This window comes from Pristis pectinata, chromosome 17 (genome assembly GCF_009764475.1).
Source record: "Pristis pectinata isolate sPriPec2 chromosome 17, sPriPec2.1.pri, whole genome shotgun sequence".
Classification (NCBI taxonomy): domain Eukaryota; kingdom Metazoa; phylum Chordata; class Chondrichthyes; order Rhinopristiformes; family Pristidae; genus Pristis; species Pristis pectinata.
In genome coordinates this window covers 7,444,636-7,466,767 of record NC_067421.1, presented here as the reverse complement: position 1 = coordinate 7,466,767, position 22,132 = coordinate 7,444,636, and positions in this window count along the sequence as shown.

Here is a 22,132-nt window from a genome sequence, read left to right as displayed (position 1 = left end):
TTCCTGTCCAACTGATCAGACCCTCTATACCTTCTGGCAGTAAGAAGTAAAGGGAACAACACCTCATAGTTTGACTGGGTACATGACTGCCTTCTGGGATCAACAACATCACCGGTTCTGATAAAGTGTCCTAGACTGTCCTTTCTTTTCAGTTCCAAGGAAATGCCATCAACCTAAATCACTATTCAAGTCCACACCCAAATACTGTTGAAATGTGAAGGGGGTCTCTGCCTTTGTCACCTTTCTCGCCTCTATTCCCATCTCCTGATCCGTTGCCTGATCTTCTCAGCATTTCCAGCACATCCACTCTTATTTCAGATTCCCACATCCCCGGAATTTTCACATTTGAAGTTCCCACAGTGCTTTTCACTTTTGCTTTTGAAAAGTTTTACAAGATCATTTGATTTGCGAACGGTAATGAGTTACAAAATCCCAGAAGAAATGCTAATCACTAATAGATCATTGGATCATCCCCAGTTGGAACAATATTCCCAGTTCTGAGCTCGGTGCTTCAGCAAGGATGTCAAGATCACAGAGAAAGTGTGGAGGTAATTGACCATGGTGGAGCAGGGGATCGGGACTCCGTCACACAGACAGTGAGGAACAGCTGAAATTGTCTTCGGGAGTAGCAGTGTTTTAAGGGGGGTGGGTTAATTCATGTGTTTCAAATCATGAAAGGCTTTGAAAGATTAATTGCAGCTGAAATATTTCTAAATAAAGTTGTGGATGAACTCGACATGGATATAAAGTAATTGGGAAAAGAAGCAGAGGAGGGTGAGGGCAATTTTCTTTCCACGGACAGTAGTTACGATCTGGAACATAGCACCTGGAAGCACAACTGGATAGGAATTTCAGAAAGAAAGTGTGCGAATATGAGAAAAAGCAGCAGATTCTGGGAAATGAGCCAGATGTGGTGCATTGTGATGGCTCTTTCCAAGAGATGGCGCATTCGGAATGAAACTCAAAGGGGAAAATTTTCTCGGACTTAGGGAAAACCACAGGGGAGGAGGGCTATTGGAGGGGCGAGGTCAAAGAGAAATTTGAAGCAAAGGATGTGAACGTTATAACTGAGGTGATGCTGAACCAAAGCCAATGTTGATCGAAGAACATAAGCGTGACAGATGAACAGGAGTGGACGTGGGTTAGAAAATGGGAGGCAGAGTTTTGTATGAGCAAGGGAACACTGAATAATCAAGTTAATCAAGCCTGGAATTAACAAGGGCAATGATGAGGGCTCCAGCAGTAGAGGGGCTGTGACAGAGACTGAGATGGGCCATTTGTGGGTTGGGGCTGCTGATAGATGGGTAAATGATTGTGGAAAGGCAAGGCTGTGAAGAGCTCAGGGTAACGACATTACAGCGCCAGCGACCTGGGTTCAATTCCCGCCGCTGCCTGTAAGGAGTCTGTACGTTCTCCCCATGTCTGCGCGGGTTTCCTCCGGGTGCTCCGGTTTCCTCCCACATCCCAAAGACGTACGGGTTAGGAAGTTGCGGGCGTGCTACGTTGGCGCCGGAAGTGTGGCGACACTTGCGGGCTGCCCCCCAGAACACTCTACGCAAAACTGATGCATTTCACGGTGTGTTTCGATGTACATGTGACTAATAAAGATTTTATCTTATCCAGGGAGAAAATGAAGCCGCTGGTGAGGGAACAGACTTTGTAGGCGGAAGCCAATTCCTTCAGCATTCTCAACATTAAAATGAGAAGAATAATAGTATAGTGAAGGGCTACAAGTGGACGCTGAGATTTAAACAGGGAAGCCAGGAGCGGCTGAAGTGGGAGTGTCTATGACAAAGACAGTAATGCAGATAGCAGATTAATCCATGTAATTTGGGATGTAACAGGGAATAACAACAGCTGCAAGGAGGAATGTGGGGAATAAAAGTTAGAAGGGTATACAATTAAATGTGGTTCAAAGAATCAGTAGTTGTGCGGAGACTTACCAGGGATACCAGTAATAGCAAAGACTGGATAATAAACTGGCTGAATGGTCTGGAGTGCCAAAAAGGTCCAATCGCCCACTGGTAGTCGAGGTGTAGAAAAAATTCAACAAACCAGAAGAGGTTCTGACCCTTTGAGGAAACATTCCAATCTACTGTTCCCAGATTCTGCCTCATTGCTGTGGCATTGCAGCCTACGCTTCTAGTCTCTCCCCTTCCTGCTGATTCCCGTCAGCGCCTGAGTTTGTGCTCACAATGACACCCATCTCAATGAAAGTAATACCTTATTAATGCAATAGAGAAACCCTCCAGGGTCAAAGTCAGGCTCCACTGAGACTACCTACATTTACTGAACAAACAGCTTCAGTTAACTCCTTCCAGCCCAAAGTGTCATGTCCCACAGTGAAGTGGAACATTTAGCAAGTCTGTATGGGATGTGTGATGTTTGCTGAGCTGAGCAGTGGTGGGAATAGCTGCCACCAAGGCCCCCGCCTTCACTCCAAGCCTGATACCTGCCGTCGCATGGTTTAATGTTGTGTGCAGTGCCCACTAATGCGTTATCCGTGGACTGTAGACTTGGATGAGCAAAGGACACGGGGGAAAGAGGGAGCTCCTCCTTTTGCGCAGGATTTCATTGAATCAAGCTGGGACTAGTAGCAGAAGAACGTACATAAGGACATGTAACAGAAGCAGGAGGAGGCCATTCAGCCCATGTGTCTCTTCTACCATTCAACAAGATAGTGCTTGATCTTTTCCTTCAGTGCTGCCTTCCAGCACAAACCCAACATCCCTCAATTCCTCTGGTATCTAAAAACCTATGGGTCTCTATCTCATGAAGTGCTTCATGAAGTGCTTCAAGAGGCTGGGCATGGCATACATTAGCTCCAGCCTCCCAGACGACCTCGACCCATTGCAATTCGCCTACCACCGAAACAGGTCTACAGCAGACTCCATCTCCCTGGCCCTACACTCATCTCTGGAGCATCTGGACAGTAAAGACACCTCAGTTAAACTATTGTTTATTGACTACAGCTCTGCCTTCAATACTATAATTCCAAGCAAACTCATCACTAAACTCTGAGACCTGAGACTACACACCTCTCTTTGCAACTGGATCCTTGACTTCCTGACCAACAGCCCGCAATCAGTAAGGTTAAGCAGCAACTCCTCCAGCACGATTATTCTCAACACTGGTGCCCCACAAGACTGCGTCCTCAGCCCTCTACTCTACTCCCTATACACTCACAACTGCGTGGCCAGATTCTGCTCTAATACCATCTACAAGTTTGCAAATGATACCACTGTAGTAGGCCGTATTCCTAATAACAATGAGTCAGAGTACAGGAAGGAGATAGAGAGCTTAATAACATGGTGTCATGACAACAACCTTTCCCTCAATGTCAGCAAAACAAAAGAGCTGGTCATTGACTTCAGGAAAGGGGGTGGTGTACATGCACCTGTCTACATCAATGGTGCTGAGGTCGAGAGGGTTGAGAGCTTCAAGTTCCTTGGAGTGAACATCACCAATAGCCTGTCCTGGTTCAACCACGTAGATGCCACAGCCAAGAAAGCTCACCAGCGCCTCTATTTCCTCAGGAGGCTAAAGAAAATTGGCATGTCCCTGTCAACCCTCACCAATTTTTATCGTTGCACCATAGAAAACATCCAACCCGGATGCATCACGGCTTGGTACAGCAACTGCTTTGCCTGGGACCGCAAGAAACTGCAGAGAGTTGCAGACACAGCTCAGCACATCACGGAAACCAGCCTCCCCTCCATGGACTCTGTCTATACTTCTTGCTTTTCAATAAAGCAGCCAACATAATCAAAGACCCCACCCACCCCGGACATTGTCTCTTCTCCCCCCTCCCATCGGGCAGAAGATACAAAAGCCTGAAAGCACGTACCACAATGCTCAAGGACAGCTGTTATCCTACTGTTATTGAACAGTTCCCCAGTATGATAAAATGGACTCTTGACCTCACAATCTACCTCGTTATGGCCTTGCACCTTATTGTCTGCCTGCACTGCACTTTCTCTGTAGCTGTGACACTCTATTCTGCATTATGTTATTGTTTTACTTTGTACTACCTCAATGACCTGTGTAATGAATTGATCTGTACGATCGGTTTGTAAGACAAGTTTTTCATTGTACCTCGGTACAAGTGACAATAATAAACCAATACCAATCCAATTCCAATTCAAATATAGTTAATTATTGAGACTCCACATCATTCTCACAAAGAGAATTTCAGTGATTCACTCCCCTGTGGGTGAATCCTCACCACTGTCCTAAATGGCCATTTCCTTATTGCAAGACTGTGACCTCAAGCTACAGACAACTCAGTCCAGGCAAATATCATCCCCGCATCTACTCAGGCCCCTTAAGAACTCTGCACATTTCCAGGGATCATGACTTGTTCTTTTACACTCAAGATACTACAGGCCCAGTGTGCTAAATCTCTCCTTGTACAACAAACTAGCCGTCCCAGGGATCAGTCTGGTGAATCTTCGCTGCCGTCTCTCTACAACAAGTATATCCTTCTTTAGGTCGGAAGACCAGACCCTTTCCAGTGGGCTCTGGGTAAAGGCAGTAAGATGTCTCTACTCTTGTAGCAAAGACCAATGTACCGTTTGTTTTCCCAATTACTTTCTGAAGCTTCTTGCCAATTGCCACTGACACACAAGCAAGGGCACCCAGGCATCTTTGAACACCAATACGTTTTAACCTCTCACCATGTAAAACACTCCCTCTCTTTCTATTTGTTCTGCCCAAGTGGAAGATGTACGTCACCCACATTATATTCTACCTAACATAGTCTTGCCCATTTACTTGCCTACATACCTCCCAGAGTTTCCGTGCATCCTCCTCACAGCCCACACTACAACCTAAATCTGCAAACCTGATGCATTATGCATGATCCAGATAACTGATGTGGATTGTGCACAACTGGGCCCATCACTAATCAGGTTTATTCCTGCTCTGTTTTCTGTCCTGTCCGTTAACCAATCCACACCAGTCAGTTACCCCAATGCAGAGTCAAACAGTATGGCAACAGGCCCTTCTGCCCACAATGTGCATGCAAACCATCAAGCTCTCACCTACACTTTAATCTCTTGTTAGATCTTGGATCCCCATCAACTCCCTGCCTCCTCTGATTTTCCTGCAATCCACTGACAAAAGGGACAATTTGCGGTAGGAACTAATCTACCAACTAGCCCACCTTTGACATGCGTGGAGGGAATTGTAGGACCCAGGGGAAACCCACACAGTGACAGGGAGAATGTGCAAACTCCACACCGAGTGAATCCAAGGTCAAACCTGGGTCTCTGGAACTGTAAGGCAGCAGCACTAACCACTGAGCCACTGTGTCAGTAATCTCTTATGACAATTTATCAAAAGCTTTCTATAAGTCCATATACGCTGCACCAACTGGTTCACATCCATTCTGCTCATTGCAGCATCAAAAATCCATGTTTACTTTGCCCAGACCTATCATTATTTTCCAAGTTCCCTGTTACCACTTCTTTAGAGTCATTGAGTCATAGAGCACAGAAATGGGCCCTTCAGCCCATCACACCATGCTAACCTTTTTGCCCATCTACAATAATCCCACCTGCCCACATTAGGACCGTATCCTTCAATGCCTTGTCTTGGTGATAGATTCGAGCATTTTCCCTACAACATGTCAGGCTGACTGGTCTGTCATTCCGTCTTCACTCTGCTCTTAGAACATAGAACATAGAACACTACAGCACAGTACAGGCCCTTTGGCCAACGACATTGTGCCAACATTTTATCCTGCTCTAAGATCTATCTGACCCTTCCCTCACACATAGCCCTCCATTTTTCTATCATTCATGTGGCTACCTAAGAGTCTCTTAAATGTCCCTAAGGTATCTGCCCCCACAACCTCTGCCGGCAGTGCGTTCCACGCACCCACCACTCTCTGTGTAAAAAAATTACCCCTGACATTCCCCCTATACCTTCCTCCAATCACCTTAAAATTATGCCCCCTTGTGTGAGTTGTTTTTGCCCTGGGAAAAAGTCTCTGGCCACTCGATCTATGCCTCTCATCATCCTGTACACCTCTATCAAGTCACCTCTCACCCTCCTTCTCTCCAAAGAGAATAGCCCGAGCTCACTTATGGTGCAGTTACATCTACTACCTTCTCTCTACAAGAACCGTTTTAGAAACTGGAAATTTGGAAGAAGATCCGCTATCTCCACAGCCACCTCCTTCAAGACCATAGTCATCGCGTCCTGGGGATTTATCATCTCTCAGTCCTATAAATTTCTCCAGTGTTAATATTTTTTATACTCATTCTGAGCTGCTCTTTCACTCTCGATCTGCCATCGTCTTTCTTTCAGGTGGCTTTCTGTGTCTTCTATTTGTTTAATTTCTCTTACTGCTTCCTAAATCTCCAACATAAGCTGTCTCAGTCTAAAATCCACATTCACTTTTGTTTCTCTTTAACTCTTTGCATATCTATACAAATTTTAACAGACTGTTTTAATTGTTTTTGCTAACTACTTCTTGTGTTCTACTTTCTCTTTCCCTATCAATTTCTTTGACTGCTTTGGTTAAATTCTGAATTTTTCCCAATCCAAGTGTAGGTTAATTCAGTCCCTCAGAACTTTTTTCCAATAACTTCTCCACCACCGTTGGCAGCCTTATAAGCCTTTTCCCTTAGTTTAGTGCTTTCGTTAACTTCTCTTGATAGCCAAGGCTGGACTCATTTTCCATTTGTTTTTTTAACTAAAGGCAATATTACTTGTAAACTATATGTTAATTCTCTAAAAGCTATCCATTCCTGGCCTACTGTGATATCTTTCAATGCAGTTTCCTAATCGACCGTATACAACACATGCCTTCATACTTTGCTTTATTCAGCTTTAAGACTCTGGTTTCAGATGGAACTTAATCACTTTCAAGTTATATTTAAAAAATCTATTATATTATATCCACCGTCAGCTAAAGGCCACATAACTACCAGATCATCAATTAAGCTTTTCTCATTATACAATACGAGAGTAGCTAGTTGGTTCTTCAATGATTAAGAAAATGATCAACTGTACTGCTGCTAGTTTGATGTACCTGGTCTATGTGTCCATTAAAGTTTATTGTATTCATTTTTGTTCGATTATTATAGTGCCAAATCAGCCCATTTATTGTTGTGCCATGCTCTACATTACCACTCCTGTTTGTGGGTCCAATCCAACAGCCGTCAATGACTGCTGTCCCTTGCTGCCTCTTCGCTCCACACACACTGATTCTGGAGTATACACCACAGCAACAGGCACATCAGCCCATGATGTCCATGCTGTAACCATTCTGTTTTGAACTAACCTACACAAGCCGAATCGCTGCAGTTTAGCAACACTATGACCACTTTGATTACTTTGCACTAAAATGGACATTGTCTTTTTTTTGTTCTAGTTGCGTCCTTTCTTGTAATAATTGTGCTTAATTTATGTTTTTCTTGTGAATGCTGCTTCCCTGACGCTATGTGCCTGTGGTGCTGCTGCAAGTAAGTTTTTCACTGCAACTGTGCAGACACGTACTCGTGCAGATGACAATAAGCTCGACTTTGACTTTGACTTTGCTGGCCATCGTATCCACTGACACCAATCCATAGCCTTCTGAGTCTTGGTGATTCAAATACTTGCCCAGATACTTTTTGAATGTTGTGAGAGTACCTGCCTTCACGTTCTTCTCCAGCGTGACCACATGTGACCACACTGCAGCTGAAAGATAATTCTTCCTCAGATCTCCTCCAACCCTCTCACCTCACACTATTCCTTCTAGTTTCAGACATCTCTGTCATGAGGAAAGGTTTCTAACTCTCTACCCTATCTGTGCCCCTCATAATTGTGTACTCCTCTATCACGTCTCCCCTCAGCTTCCTCCACTCCAGGGAAAACAGACCCAGCCTCTCCAGTCTCTCCTCATGACAGAAACACTCCATCCCAGGCAACACCCTGGTGAGTCTCCTCTGCACCCTCTCCAGTGCAACCACATCCTTCCTATGGTGTGCTGACCAGAACTGTACACAATACTTCTTCTTTGGCCTAACCAATGTTTACAAATTTGTACCATGACCTCCATGCTCTGTATCTCAGCTAATGAAGGCAAGCCTCCCATTTGCCTTCTTCACCACCTTATCTACCTGTGCTGCCAATTTCTGGGATCTTTATACTTGTAAAGTTATTCCCTAGGGCCCTATCATTCATTGTGTATGTCCTACCCTTATTAGATCCTCCAAAATGCATCACCTCTCACTTAACAGGATTGCTCTACCCAATTTACCAGCTGATCAATATTGTTTTGTAACCTAGGACTATCATTCCCACTATCAATAGCACTACCAATTGTTATACCATCTGTAAGTTTACTGATCACCCTTCCGACCTTCACATTGAGACCATTAATGTATGTAACAAACAGCAAGGGTCCCAGCACTGATCCCTGTGGAACAACATTGCCACGAGCTTCCAGTCACAGAAACAGCCTTCCATCATTATCCTTTGCCTATTACAAAGTCTTGGATCCACTTTGCCAACTTGCCTTGGATCCCATGGGCTCTAATCTGTTCAACCATACTTCCATGTGAGACCTTGTCAAAGGCCTCAGTAAAATCTATGTAAATAACATTAACCTCATCTTTGTTACTTCTTCAAAAATCTCAATCAATGTCAGACAGACTCTCCCACAAACAGAGCCTTTCTGACTATCCCTGGTCAACCCCTGCCGTCCCAAGTGTAGGTTAATCCTGTCCCTCAACTTTTTCCAACAACCTCGCTGCCACTGACGTTTGACTCACTGGCTTGTAATTAACTGGCCTGCTGCCCCTCTTGAATAAAGAAACCACATTTGTTGTCTTCCAGTCATCTGGAACCTCACCTGTGGCCAGCAAAGATTTAAATCTCTGTCAGGGACCCAGCAATCTCCTTCCTTGTCTCCCATACCAGCCTGGGATACATCTCATCATCCCTTGGGGACTCACCCACCTTTATGCCCACTAAGAGATCAAATACATCTTTTTAGTGCAAACATACCCTAGAATATCCCAATTGCCTCCCTGAAATCTGAACTACAGTGTCTTTCTTTTTAGTGCAAACATACCCTTGAATATCCCAATTGCCTCCCTAAAATCTGAACTACAGTGTCTTTCTCCTTAGTAAATAGAAATGAAACAAATTCATTTGAGACTTCACCCACATCTCCTGGCTCCATGCACAGATTGCCTCCTTAGTTCCTAACAGGGCTTATATTTTCCCTGGTTACCCACTTGCTCTTATAAAATGCCTTGAGTTTATCCTTAATTTTGTCTGCCCATGATATTCCATGGCCCCTCTTTATCTTCCTAATTTCTTTTTCCTGCACATTCCACACTCCTGAAGGGCTTCACCTGTTTTCAGTACTCTATAACTTCTTGACATTCTGAGCTAAGGGTAAATGAAGTATCCTGGAATACTTAGCTCCCAAATTTGATCACTTTGCATTGCCCATTAGATTCACCTTGGTAGTTCTGCTTTTTAATTTGGATTTTAGCCACTCATATCTATATAGTAAGGCGTTTGACAAGGTTCCACATGGTAGGCTTCTTCAGAAGGTAAGAGGCCATGGGATCCAGGAAAGCTTGGCCGTGTGGATTCAAAATTGGCTAGCCTGTAGAAAGCAGAAGGTTGTGGTGGAGGGAGTGCATTCGGATTGGAGGGCTGTGACTAGTGGTGTCCCACAGGGATTGGTTCTGGGACCTCTGCTTTTTGTGATACTTATTAACGACTTAGATGAGGGGGTGGAAGGCTGGGTTAGCAAGTTTGCAGATGACACAAAGATCGGTGGTGTTGTGGATAGTGTGGAGGGCTGTAGAAGCTTGCAGAGGGATATTGACAGGATACAGAGCTGGGCTGACAAGTGGCAGATGGAGTTCAATCCAGAGAAGTGTGAGGTGGTACACTTTGGAAGGACAAATTCCAAGGCGGAGTACAAGGTAAATGGCAGCATTCTGGGCAGTGTAGAGGAACAGAGGGATCTGGGGGTTCATATCCACAGATCACTGAAAGTTGCCTCGCAGGTGGATAGCGTAGTTAAGAAAGCTTATGGGATGTTAGCTTTCATAAGTCGGGGGATCGAGTTTAAGAGCCGCGAAGTGCTGATGCAGCTTTACAAAACTCTGGTTAGACCACACTTGGAGTACTGTGTCCAGTTCTGGTCGCCTCATTATAGGAAGGATGTGGAGGCGTTGGAAAGGGTGCAGAGGAGATTTACCAGGATGCTGCCTGGATTGGAGAGTATGGATTATGGGGAGAGACTAAAGGAGCTAGGGCTGTACTCATTGGAGAGAAGGAGGATGAGGGGAGACATGATAGAGGTATACAAGATATTGAGAGGAATAGATAGAGTGGACAGCCAGCACCTCTTTCCCAGGGCGCCAATGTTCAAAACAAGAGGACATGGCTTTAAGGTATTGGGTGGGGTTCAAGGGTGACGTCAGAGGGAGGTTTTTCACACAGAGAGTGGTTGGGGCATGGAATGCGATTCCTGGGGTGGTGGTGGAGGCTGATACGCTGTACAAGCTCAAAAGATTGTTAGATAAGCAATTGGAGGACTTTAAAATAGAGGGATATGTGGGAAGAAGGGGTTAGATAGTCATAGGTGTGGTTTGAAGGTCGGCACAACATGGTGGGCCGAAGGGCCTGTATTGTGCCGTATTGTTCTATGGTTCTATGGTTCCATATCTCTTCAGCAGAACGTCCTTCTTTTCCCCTTTCCATGTCATTGGTTCCCACAAGGTTAGCAACTGGATCATTCTCCTTAAACTCCGGGATCTCCTCTGGCCCAAGGATATGTCCTTCACCCCGCCATTGAGCAGGATTCACCCTCATACTGCAGAGAGTAACGTCTACCCCACTAACCATTATGGTCCCTATTACCACAGTATTCCTTTTCATTGCCCCAACCTGAATGACCCCCATACCAAGGCGCTGTGGTCACATTGCTCAGGCTATAAGAACTTCAACACTTGTTGGAGGGCTGAGACTCCTTCAGCATTACCTCTGGATACTCAAAGCTGCCTCACTCAGTCATACACTCCTTTCCCTCTTGACTAACCAGGTCTAAATCTAAAGTTTGTGACTACCTCTTGCAACAAAGTGTCCAGGTTTTTTGACCCCTGTGTGATGCATTGCAGTGTTCAAATCTCAGACTCTAGCTCATCAACCCTAAGCTGAATGTCCTCATGCTGCAGACACCCACAACAGATGTGATAGCTGAGGATTCCGATGGCTTCTATCAACTCCCACACACCACAGCTGCAACTTGCCCTGTGACGCCTGTCTTAAAACATTTATTTAATTTAAACATTTAATTTAAATCAATTTATTACATCTTGTCCTATGGCCCTAACGTCACCAAAGTCCCTCGCTCTCCAACGTTAGTGGACACTGCTTTGGAGGACACTGTACCAAAAACACACTGCGCTTTCAGCCAGCAACCTGACTTCAATCAACTGGTGCTGGACAGAAGGCACTTTGTTTATACCATGGAACCTCTACAAGGTTAAGAGAATGTAACTGTAAAACTAAATTAAATGCATTTTAAATTAAAATAACATCAAGCCCTTGGAGCCAAGAGACTGTGGATGTAATCTGAAGCAAGAACTGCTGGAGGAACTCAGTAGGTCAGGCAGCATCTGTGGAGGAAATGTTTCTGTTCGAGACCCTGCAGCAGGACTGATGATGGATCTCGACCCAAAACATTGGCAATTCCTTTCCCTTCACAGATGCTGCATGACCCCAAGTTTCTCCAGCAGTTTTTTTCTGCGTAAAATAAAGCCCTTGTTTACCAAAGTCTATGGATACTACACTCAGAATATGCTGTATGACTAAAACCAACTAATACAGTCCTGCCAACAAGTACATCTGGAAATAGTCCAGATAACCAACTATGTAGAGCATCCAACTGAGGCAGACCCAGCAACAATCATCAGCCCTCCAACTAACTTTAAAGATGACACAAATATAACTGGAGGTGTTGTTGACAGCGATAAGGATTGTTATAGGTTACAAATTGATTGGTTGATAAGATGCACAGACAGAATTTAATCCTGATAAGTGTGCAATAATGCGCTTTGGGAGGACCAATGTGGGAAGGGCATACACAATGAATGGTAGGGTCTTAGTGACTGCTGAGGAATAGAGGGACCTTCAAACTAAAACTAGAGGGCACAGATTTAGGGTAAGGGGGGAGAGGTTTCAAGGGGATCTAAAGAAGAACTTCTCACCCAGAGGGTGGCTGGAACCTGGAGCACACTCACTGAGGGAGTGGTGGAGGCAGAGACTCTCACAACATTTAAGAAATGTCTGGATGAGCAGTCGAATTGCCAAAGCATAGGAGGCTGTGGACCAAGTGTTCACAAATAAAGTTAGTATAGATGGATGCTTGGTGGTCAGCATGGATATGGTGGGCTGAAGGGCCAGTTTCTGTGCTTTATGACTATGACTCAATAACAGTGACTCATATAGGCCTTACAATTTTTATTTAGTCCCTCCTACTAAACTGAACAATGCAGCCCAAATTTACATTGGCCCTACAACCAATGTAATGTAACCTTGTAAAGCACAGCTCATCTTCATCCACCTATCTATGTCAAGGTCCTTTCTCTGGAAACTTCAGCTGAATTCTTTCTTTGCACAGGTAAGCTGACACTTTCCAGAAAAGTCAACATGCTTTGTTTTGTGAGAGGGAAAGTGTGCCTGATAATTTTTTTTTTACATTTTTTGGGATGTAACGAGCAAGGAGAATAAAGGGGAACTGGTAGATGTTGTGTATTTAGATTCGCAGTAAGATTTGATGAGGTGCCATATAAAAGATTACTGAATAAAGTTTGACAACCATCAGATTCTTGAACCAACCTGCACAACCCTAACCCTACCTCAGCAATGGAACACTACGGCCCACCTTGTAGAACACACAGAACTGTACAGCACAGGAACAGGCCCTTCGGCCCACACTGCCTGTGCAGATCACGACGCCAAATTAAACTGTATCTCCTCTGTCTGTACATGATCCATATCCCTCCATTCCCTGAATGTTCATACTCCTGCACCACCATGGACTTGTCTCTGATTGTCTCTTTATTTTTTGCACAATCTTTTTTCTCTCTCTCTTCACTGTCTTGTATGATTTGTGTACAATGTATGTTCTGTATGTTGTCTGTACCTACGTGCCTGTGATGCTGCTGCAAGCAAGTATTTCACTGTACCTGTACCTCACCGTACTTGTGCACATGACAATAAACTCGACTTGATTTGACTTGACTTGAAGAGCTCAGGGCATTGGGGGTAATATGGCCTTGCACCTTATTGTCTGCCTGCACTGCACTTTCTCTGTAACCATAACACTTTATTCAGCATTCTGTTACTGCTTTTCCCTTGATGTACCGATGTGATGAAATGATCTGTGTGGATGGCATGCAAAACAAAGTTTTTCACTGAACTTCAGTATATGTGACAATAATAAACCAATTTACCAATATAATGTATTAGGTGGGTGGAGGATAGAGCCCTATAAATCACATCCTGTCATGTGCGTATTCATTCCCTATTGAAAGTCCTGATTGATTCTATTTCTACCACCCTTACAAGATGATAAACACTCTGCATAAAATAGTGCTCTTTTTCCTTCCCGTTCGTCTCTGTCTTTCACTCAGCATTATATATCTGTGGCCACTGGCCCTTCCATCATCCACTCACGGAATAACTTCCCTGTAAGAGCCCTCTCCACATCAGCCCCACACCTCTATCAAATCTCCTCCCAGCCTGCTTACCTGAGAGGGGAACAACCCCGGGTCCTCCACTGAGACTGACAAGAGGAATTGGAAAGTGATGATCCAGGAAATGAGAAATTACATCTTTTAGGAAGGATTGAATATGTTGGGAATTTCACTTTAGAGAGAATGAAACACCTTGCTGGAAACCTAATAGAGAGATTTAGAATTACAACTGTATAATTATAGCTGTATAAAGCTTTTGTTAGGCCACTCTTGGAGTAATGTGTGCATTTCTGTTTGACCCATTGAAGGAAGGATAGAGAGGCTTTGCAGAGGCTGCAGAAGAGGCTCACCAGGATGTTGCCTGGATTAGAGGGTATTACCTATTAGGGGAGGTCAGACAAACTTCGGTTGTTTCTTCTGGAGCATTGGAGGCTGAGGGACTTGATAAAAGTTTATAAAATTATAAGAGGCATAGATATGACAGTCAGAATCTTTTTCCCAGGGTAGAAATGTCAAATACTAGAGGGCACAGCTTTAAGGTGAGAGGGGGAAAAGCTTAAAGGAGATACACAGGGTAGGTTTTTACACAGAGAGTGGTAGGTGCCTGGAATGCGCTGCGGCGGGTGCTGGTGGAGGCAGATACAACAGAGGCGTTTAAGAGTCTTTTAGATAAGCACATGAATATGCAGGAATTGGAGGGTTATGGATCATGAGCAGGCAGAAGGGATTAGTTTAATCTGGCATCATGCTCAGCACAGACGTTGTGTGTCGGGGGGCCTGTTACTGTGCTGCGCAGTACGGTGTTCCAGAAGTGAGTTGGAGGGCGCACACTTGGCAAGAATGGCTTGAGCTGCGAGAGGGAGCAGTACAAAGGAGGATAAATGCAAAAAGGCTAATGAGACCTCCACAGGGTATGAAGAGACAGATAGCTGAAACATTTTCAAACAGAACCTAGAGGAGTACATGAGGGAAAAGAGTTCTGCTGGAAGCCTGAGGTAGATGCAAGGAAAATCACCTCATAGTCAGTGTAAATACCAGCACAGCTCATCATTCTGACGAGCCTCAGCAATACAGCTACCTTGTGACGAGGTCCGTCCTCTTCCAGTTGTAAATGAATTGTTACCCTGATGAGCTAAGCTGACTCTTCCCGGAAAACTTTAGATGGTTTGCAACAAACCAGAGCACTTGCCTCAGAAGAAGGTGACCAGATTGTGTAAAAAGAGAAGCCAAGTCCAAATCACAATGGTTTGTATTTTCAGACCTCAGGTACTCCTGGTGATTCAAATGATGGAAGTCTCTGCAGTCAGGAACTGGAAACAACAGGACCTGCCCCTGGGCTGTGCTCAGATGTCTGGTTAACTAATGAATTGCATAATTGACACCGACAGATTATTCCACTGCACTCATGCTACAACGAGTACTTTATAGCATATATCCAATGTGACAAGACGCACTTAGCAATGTTGTAACTACCTTACTCTGCTTCAGCAAGGCATAATTTACTAGAACTGCTCAACAAACATAAAGCAATGAGATATGAAGCTGCCTGCCATGTGAACGTAAACGTGATCCCTTCCCCTCCACACGTCTGGGTCACAATGATTCTCTCCCTTACTCCATAGACATGACTGGCCACTAAAAGGTGTTGAACTGGCAAAGCATCAGGTAACAAAATTAAATTAAAACAGTGGGAGCAATCAAAAAAATCGAAAACGTTTCAAAGCAGTCAAATCCCTCTTTACCAGGCTCAATGTAAATTCACCGCGACATAGGTGTCCCGGCTCAGACATAAAGTGCAAACAGCAAACACTGTAAATTATCTGCCGTTCCCACAGCATTTCTGTTTTTTCAGATTCCCAGCATCTGCAGCTTGTTTGGATTTTCTTAAAGCAGAATCTACTGTGGTCACACTGTGGGAGGGGCAGTACTGAGGAAGGGTCACTATGGGACAGGCAGTACTGAGGAAGGGTCACACTATGGGACGGGCAGTACTGAGGAAGGGTCACACTGTGGGAGGGGCAGTACTGAGGGAGGGTCACACTGTGGGAGGGGCAGTACTGAGGGAGGGTCACACTGTGGGAGGGGCAGTGAGGGAGGGTCACACTGTGGGAGGGGCGTTACTGAGGGAGGGTCACACTGTGGGAGGGGTGGTACTGAGGGAGGGTCACACTATGGGAGGGGCAGTGAGGGAGGGTCACGCTGGATGTGTTTTGCATGAAATGAGGTATATTTGTGGGTGCTTTGGCTGGGACAACTTATGGTTCAATGTAGGGGGCACGATAAAACAATTTGCAGAGGAGCCAAACATTGGCCATAGGATTGACAGTGAGGAGGAACTTTTAGACTGCGGGAAAACCTGGAGGGTGTGGTCAGATAGGCAGATAAAAGCAAGTGGAATTTAATTCATAGTGTGAGATGATGTATTTGAGGATGTGCAAAAGACAAAGGGAATATCCAATATATGGGAAGTTACTGAATGGAGTGGAGGAATAGGGGGCCTATAGGTATGTGTGTACATAAACTCTTAAATGTAGCAGAACAGGGCAATAAGGTGGGTAAATGGTAGAAGGATGCTTTCCTTTACTATCCAAGGGCATAGGATACAAGAGCAGGGGGATCACGAGAAAACTGTACACTATGCTCGTTAGACCACAGCTTGAGCACTACATGCAGTTCTGAGGAGCACATTACAGGAGGAATGTGAAAGCAGTGGAGAAGTTGTAGAGGAGATTTACACATGTTACCAGGACTGGAAAATTGGAAGAAAGTTGGATCGGCTGCAGTTGTTTTGTTTGGAACAGAGGAAGCTGAGAGGAGATTTATAAAATAATGAGGGTTCTAAATCGAGTAAATTGGACATTTCCCTTAACTGAGGGAGCAAGATCAGGGGTACAGGTTTAAACTGGTAGAGGAATTAGAGGGGATATGAAGAAACATTTTCTCACCTCAAGGGTGGTGGGGTCTGGAGCTCACTGCCTGGAAGGATGGGAGAGGCAGAAACCCTCACCACATTTTAACAGATGTCCACAAAGAGCCGTGAACTGCAGGGACATGGATTTGGGGCTGATTAGACTGCAAACCCGTCTTAGACTTGCGCAGAAGCTATGAGCCAAATGGCCTCCATCTGCATCTACAATTCACCGTGAGATCTGGAGCCGCAGGTTGCTTGCTGCAACTCTTTGTATTCAGCCTCTGGCAACCAATTGAACAAAAGAAGAACCTGACAGAGCAGGCTGTGGCTGTACTGTGTATGGGGGTTGATTGTAGGAATGATCCTGGGACCTAATAGTAACAGAAATGTAACACTGTGGCCACAGTGATATCAGTCAATAAATCTACTGCTGTCGCCAGTAACAAGAGATGCGGTGAAGAGCCCACACTTTCCCCAGGACAGGATCGCAATCACCACCAAATTAACTGCAAGCAAAGAGAAGGATCAAGAATCTTTAAATTATGGATCAAGCACTCGCGCTCACCACCAGAACAGTATCAGTAGCATTACCTGTCTAAGACTAAAACTAGAGATTACTTTGCACGCAGATTTCAACAATTTAAAAAGCAAACATCACTTACCAACTGGCAAAATAATCACCTGGGATATTTTTGCTGTGTATGCATTTTCTGGTGAATCCTTTGAGCTGTCATTAATCTGAGGCAATACATTCTCAGTTTTTAATTTATACTCTTGTAAGATCTCTATGGGGACATTAAGATTGCAACATAATTGAGGTAATTCCTTTAAACAAGAAAACAGACTATGTCACCAATCCTTACTAAGTCACAATATATCTAGTTCTGATATTGATTTGCAAAGCTCAATAGACTGGATAATTCTGATCTCATGAAGATGTATCCGCACTAGCCAGTATTATGGATAGACATACCGAGAGCTTCAATGAGCAATTGGTTGCAGATTTAGGACAAAACATCGAGAACGACGCTAGGCCGCCAAAATTTAACATTGATTGGCGATCGGCCGAATTCAATAAATGGACAACATTGAGCTATCAAGGTGTTGGCATCAAAAAATTTAAAAATGATGTTACCTCCAACTACTGGCTGAAGAATCATAGGACCTGGAAAGGGCACCAGGTCGTAAATGCCATCTTGTTAAGGTGTGGGCAATATTCAATTAGGTGTACACGTAATCGCAGAATAACTGATGCAGTGAAAATTGGAAATTACATTCTTCCAACAATGGGCCTGTTCCTTTGAACACAATTCCATCCATCAACTTATCTTGCTTTGTTTCAGCAACATCCCTCCCTCTGCTGTGGTAATGCTAGAGTGATCACGGGGATGGATCAGTGAGCTTTGGGAAGTTATAGCCTTTCTTATTTGTGGCAATTCAATTAATTAACTAAGAGGTGTAATTGCCCCAATGGAATTAAGAACTAAATTAATACAGGTCGTCAAATTATTACAGCACAGCAAACCATTTCTGCTTTTAAAGCAACTGTAATTTCTACGGATTAGTGAAACTAATAATAAGTGATACATGCAGATACAGTGCTGCAGGAGTCAGCTCACTCAAGCCAATGCAACCACGGCAAAGCAGTAAAAGGGCAAAAATTAATACAGCATTTCAAATTCATACAAACCTACAAACAATACAGCTCTTGGAATCATAGAATGGGAAAAGTTATGGCAGTTACGGCACAGAAAGAGGCCAATCTGTCGTGCGGGTCAATAAAGAGCTCTCTGGCCTCATCCCACTGTCCAGTAGCAGACCTGTAGCTCTACAGGTCACGGCTCTTCACATCACATCCGGCTACTGGAAGGGGTTCTGCCTCCATCACCCTCTCAAGCCATGATCCCCACCACCTGCTGGGTGAAAGAAAATGTCTTCATCTCCCCTCTAATCTTTCTACCAATTACTTTAAATCTATACCCATGTTTCACCCTCGCTCAGGGAAATTGATCCTTCCTTTTGCATTTATCTGTCTCCTCATAACTTATGGTTCCCTTCAGATTCCTCTCTTCCAAAGGAAACACCTTCAGCCAATCCAGTCTTTCCACAGTTAAAATTTTGCCAATCCTGGCAACAACCTCATAAATCTCCTCTGCACTCTCTCGACTGAAGTCACATCCTCCCTGTACTGTGCTGACAATAACTGCACACAGTTATCAAGGTGTCATCTAACTAATGTTATATTCAGTTGTAGTGTAACTTCCCTGTTCTCATGTTTTCTGCCTTGGCCAATAACTGCAAACATCCAACCCTATTAACCTATCCTGTCATCTGTAAGACTCTGCTAACATACACCAGGAAGTAGAGGTGGCAGATATCAGAAAGTTCATCAAGTAACACCAATAAATGGAGAGGGCAGGAGTTTAACAGCTAAATGAGGAGTTCTGGAAGGACAAACAAATGTAGAGATTTAGTGCAGGGCTTCCCTGCAGTTTAGTGCAGGATTTCCCCCATTTAGTAAATGGGGGAAACAAGCAAGTTCAGTAAATGAGGGTACATGTGCATGTGCATCAATAAATGGAAGGGAAGGGGAAGGACAGAGGCAAATAGAGAATTTGGGGAATTGGTGACAGATAGAGGAGAAACGTAACATTAAGAGATGGTACAGGTGACCTTGATACAAGAAAGTGGAGGCAAAAGACATCAGGAATTTGAGAACATGACTGAGCAGAACGGGAGAGGGCATTTGTAATGTGGTCATTGGAAGAGACTGCCAGTAATTGAAACCTAGAAAACAGGGAACTGGGAGGGTGATAGTAAACAAGTTAATCAGTGGATTAGTGAGGGATGTGCAAACTTATTATGGGTGTGTGCCATTAAATAAAGAAATAGGAAATGGCACTGGAAAAGGAGCAAATTTGTAGAATATTCTGTGAACTGTGGGAATCAGAGACTGCTCTGTTCAGTGGAAGAAATTAATGAATGCAATCATTAGGGGAGGATATCAATAAATATTAATAGCATGGAGGGCACAAGACAAGTTGCAGAGAGTAAGTGTGGTTAATATAATTTAACTCTTTTAACTGCTTTTTAACTTACAAAACTTACCCAAAGTCCACCTCAAAGCTCAAAAATGAAACGGAATATTTGAAACTATACCTATCTTATCTTATCTTAAATTTGTTAACCCGAGGAAAAAAAGATAGGCACATTAAGAAAGGCACCTTGGAAAATTACATCCATTATAGTCAAACTATTTCCCAAAGTTCCAATTTAAACTATTCAACAGTTATTTACTGTCTGTTACGTACCAGCAACAATAGAAACACACAGAGTCATGTACAAGTGTTAGAAAATATCTTATTCATAACTACTTATGATAATAAGAAAAGTAAAAATGTTAGAAAGAAAGCAGTAACCCCAAAAATTAAACTCAAAGTGTGTGTGTGGCAAATTCCCAAACTCCAAGTCTAGGAATAGTTCTCAAAGTTCAGTTCAGCAAGTCATAAGGTGAAATGTGAGCAAAGGCTTTTGCAAAACCACCATTGACTGGAGAAAATGTAGAAAGAATTTACAAAATCCACATGCTCCATGATGGAACCCATACCACACCTCAATCACTGATGATCTCCACTGCTTTGTTCCAAAGTGTCTGCCACCCCAAAGGCATTCGATACGTGGCCGCCCACAGAAATACCTATTTTCCAGTACAGGTTAACGACAAAGTGGATTCCACTTGTTTGTTCCAAAAATCCCTACATGGATTGTAGTGACAGACACAGCTGTTGTTCTTCATCCATTGTTACGGAGACCAGTAGTCAGTGTCTCTCTCTCCCTCTCTCTCTTCCTTCAACTCACTGAGCAAAAAACAGCCAGCACGTTGTAATCTTGCTGCCGTGATGACACCACACACACACACACACACACACACACACACACACACACACACACACACAAACACACACACACACACACTACTACCCTACTGTCCAGGTGCCTTAAAGGGACATGCACCAAATAGCAACCTGGCCCGTAACATTTCAACATGTGAGGTCTTGTATCTGAAATTAGAGACTTCTGCATAATTCACAATATTAACTGGAATTACACATGACCATCGTGGAAATCAGATGCATATTCTATCCAATATTAATGCAGATCAATATTTATTAACTGATTAGACAATATGTGAAAGTAAGTTAGACCAACAGAGATAAAGAACACGTTTGTGAACAAACACAGTAAATTACAATGTGTTGCTATTCTTTCTTCAAGTATCTTTGAGTTTCTCAGAAACTAAAATAAACTAAATAAATAAATCTGGAAACAAATTAATCATCATGTTACCAAAACCTTCATGTTTTTGTGAAAGAAAGTTTTAAAAAAGTGGAATTTCACCCAGTCATTTGGCTCTTTTAAAAAAGGAGAAACATTTTGAGGGACTTATTCTTAAACTATTAAAAAGAATACAAGAAAATTGGAGCCAGAGTAGGCCAATTTAAGTGGGGTTCCAGAAAATGGGGAAGTCAATGCAGGGCTCTGTATATAGAGGCAATGGGGATGACATTCAAGTTGAGGGATGAAGTGGAATGAGGTGGTAATGGGGAACAGCTGGTGTAACGATGTCCCTTGCAGCCACAAGCCTGTGTCCTGAAGACTATGTTGCCTGCCCAGTGCCAGTGTCATTGAACTTGAAACAGGAGGGGAATGACCCAATTTTCATGGCTTACAGGACAGAGAAGAAGGTTCAGTTGAAAGAATGAGCAAATTAAAAAGCCAAATCACAAAGATAATAACCTCTGCATTATTACTTGAGCCATATGTTCTACAGGCAAGACTTTAACCTAAATAGTTGGGGGTGGTTCTTGTGAAGGGAAATTTAGAAAGTTAAAGGACAAAGTGATAGTCTGGTTTAGCAAAATGGACAATGATAACCAGAGTCTGACAGGAAGACAGTGCAGACAAACATAAGAGTGCAGCATCAATTCGAGTCAGAGCAGGAACCAATGGTAAAAAGACAAAATTAAAGATTCCTTATCTGAATGCACACAATATTCAAAATAAGCAAGGTGAATTAATGACACGGGTACACGCCAAGAGCCATTACAAAGTGAGGGTTTCAAAGTGGCCAATGTTGGGAATTAAATATTCAGGGATACTTAACTTTTAGAAGAGATAGGCAAAATGGAAAAGGAGGAGAGGCAGCAATAAATTTAAGGATAAAGGTGGTAGATGGGAAAGATCCCAGTTTAGAAAATAAAAAAAAATAGAATTTATCCATCATGTTTTCCCTTTTTGATATATTCAGGATAACTTTAGACTATTTAGTTTCAAGTCTTGCCCAATCCTAATATTATTTTCCAAGTGCCATGTTATAACCTCCTTAATAATAGATTCCAGCAGTTTCTCTACAACTTCCTTGCTCTTCCTCTCTCTCTGTTTCCTTAGATAGCAAGGTCACATTTGTTACCTTCCAATCTGTGGGAATTATTCGACAATC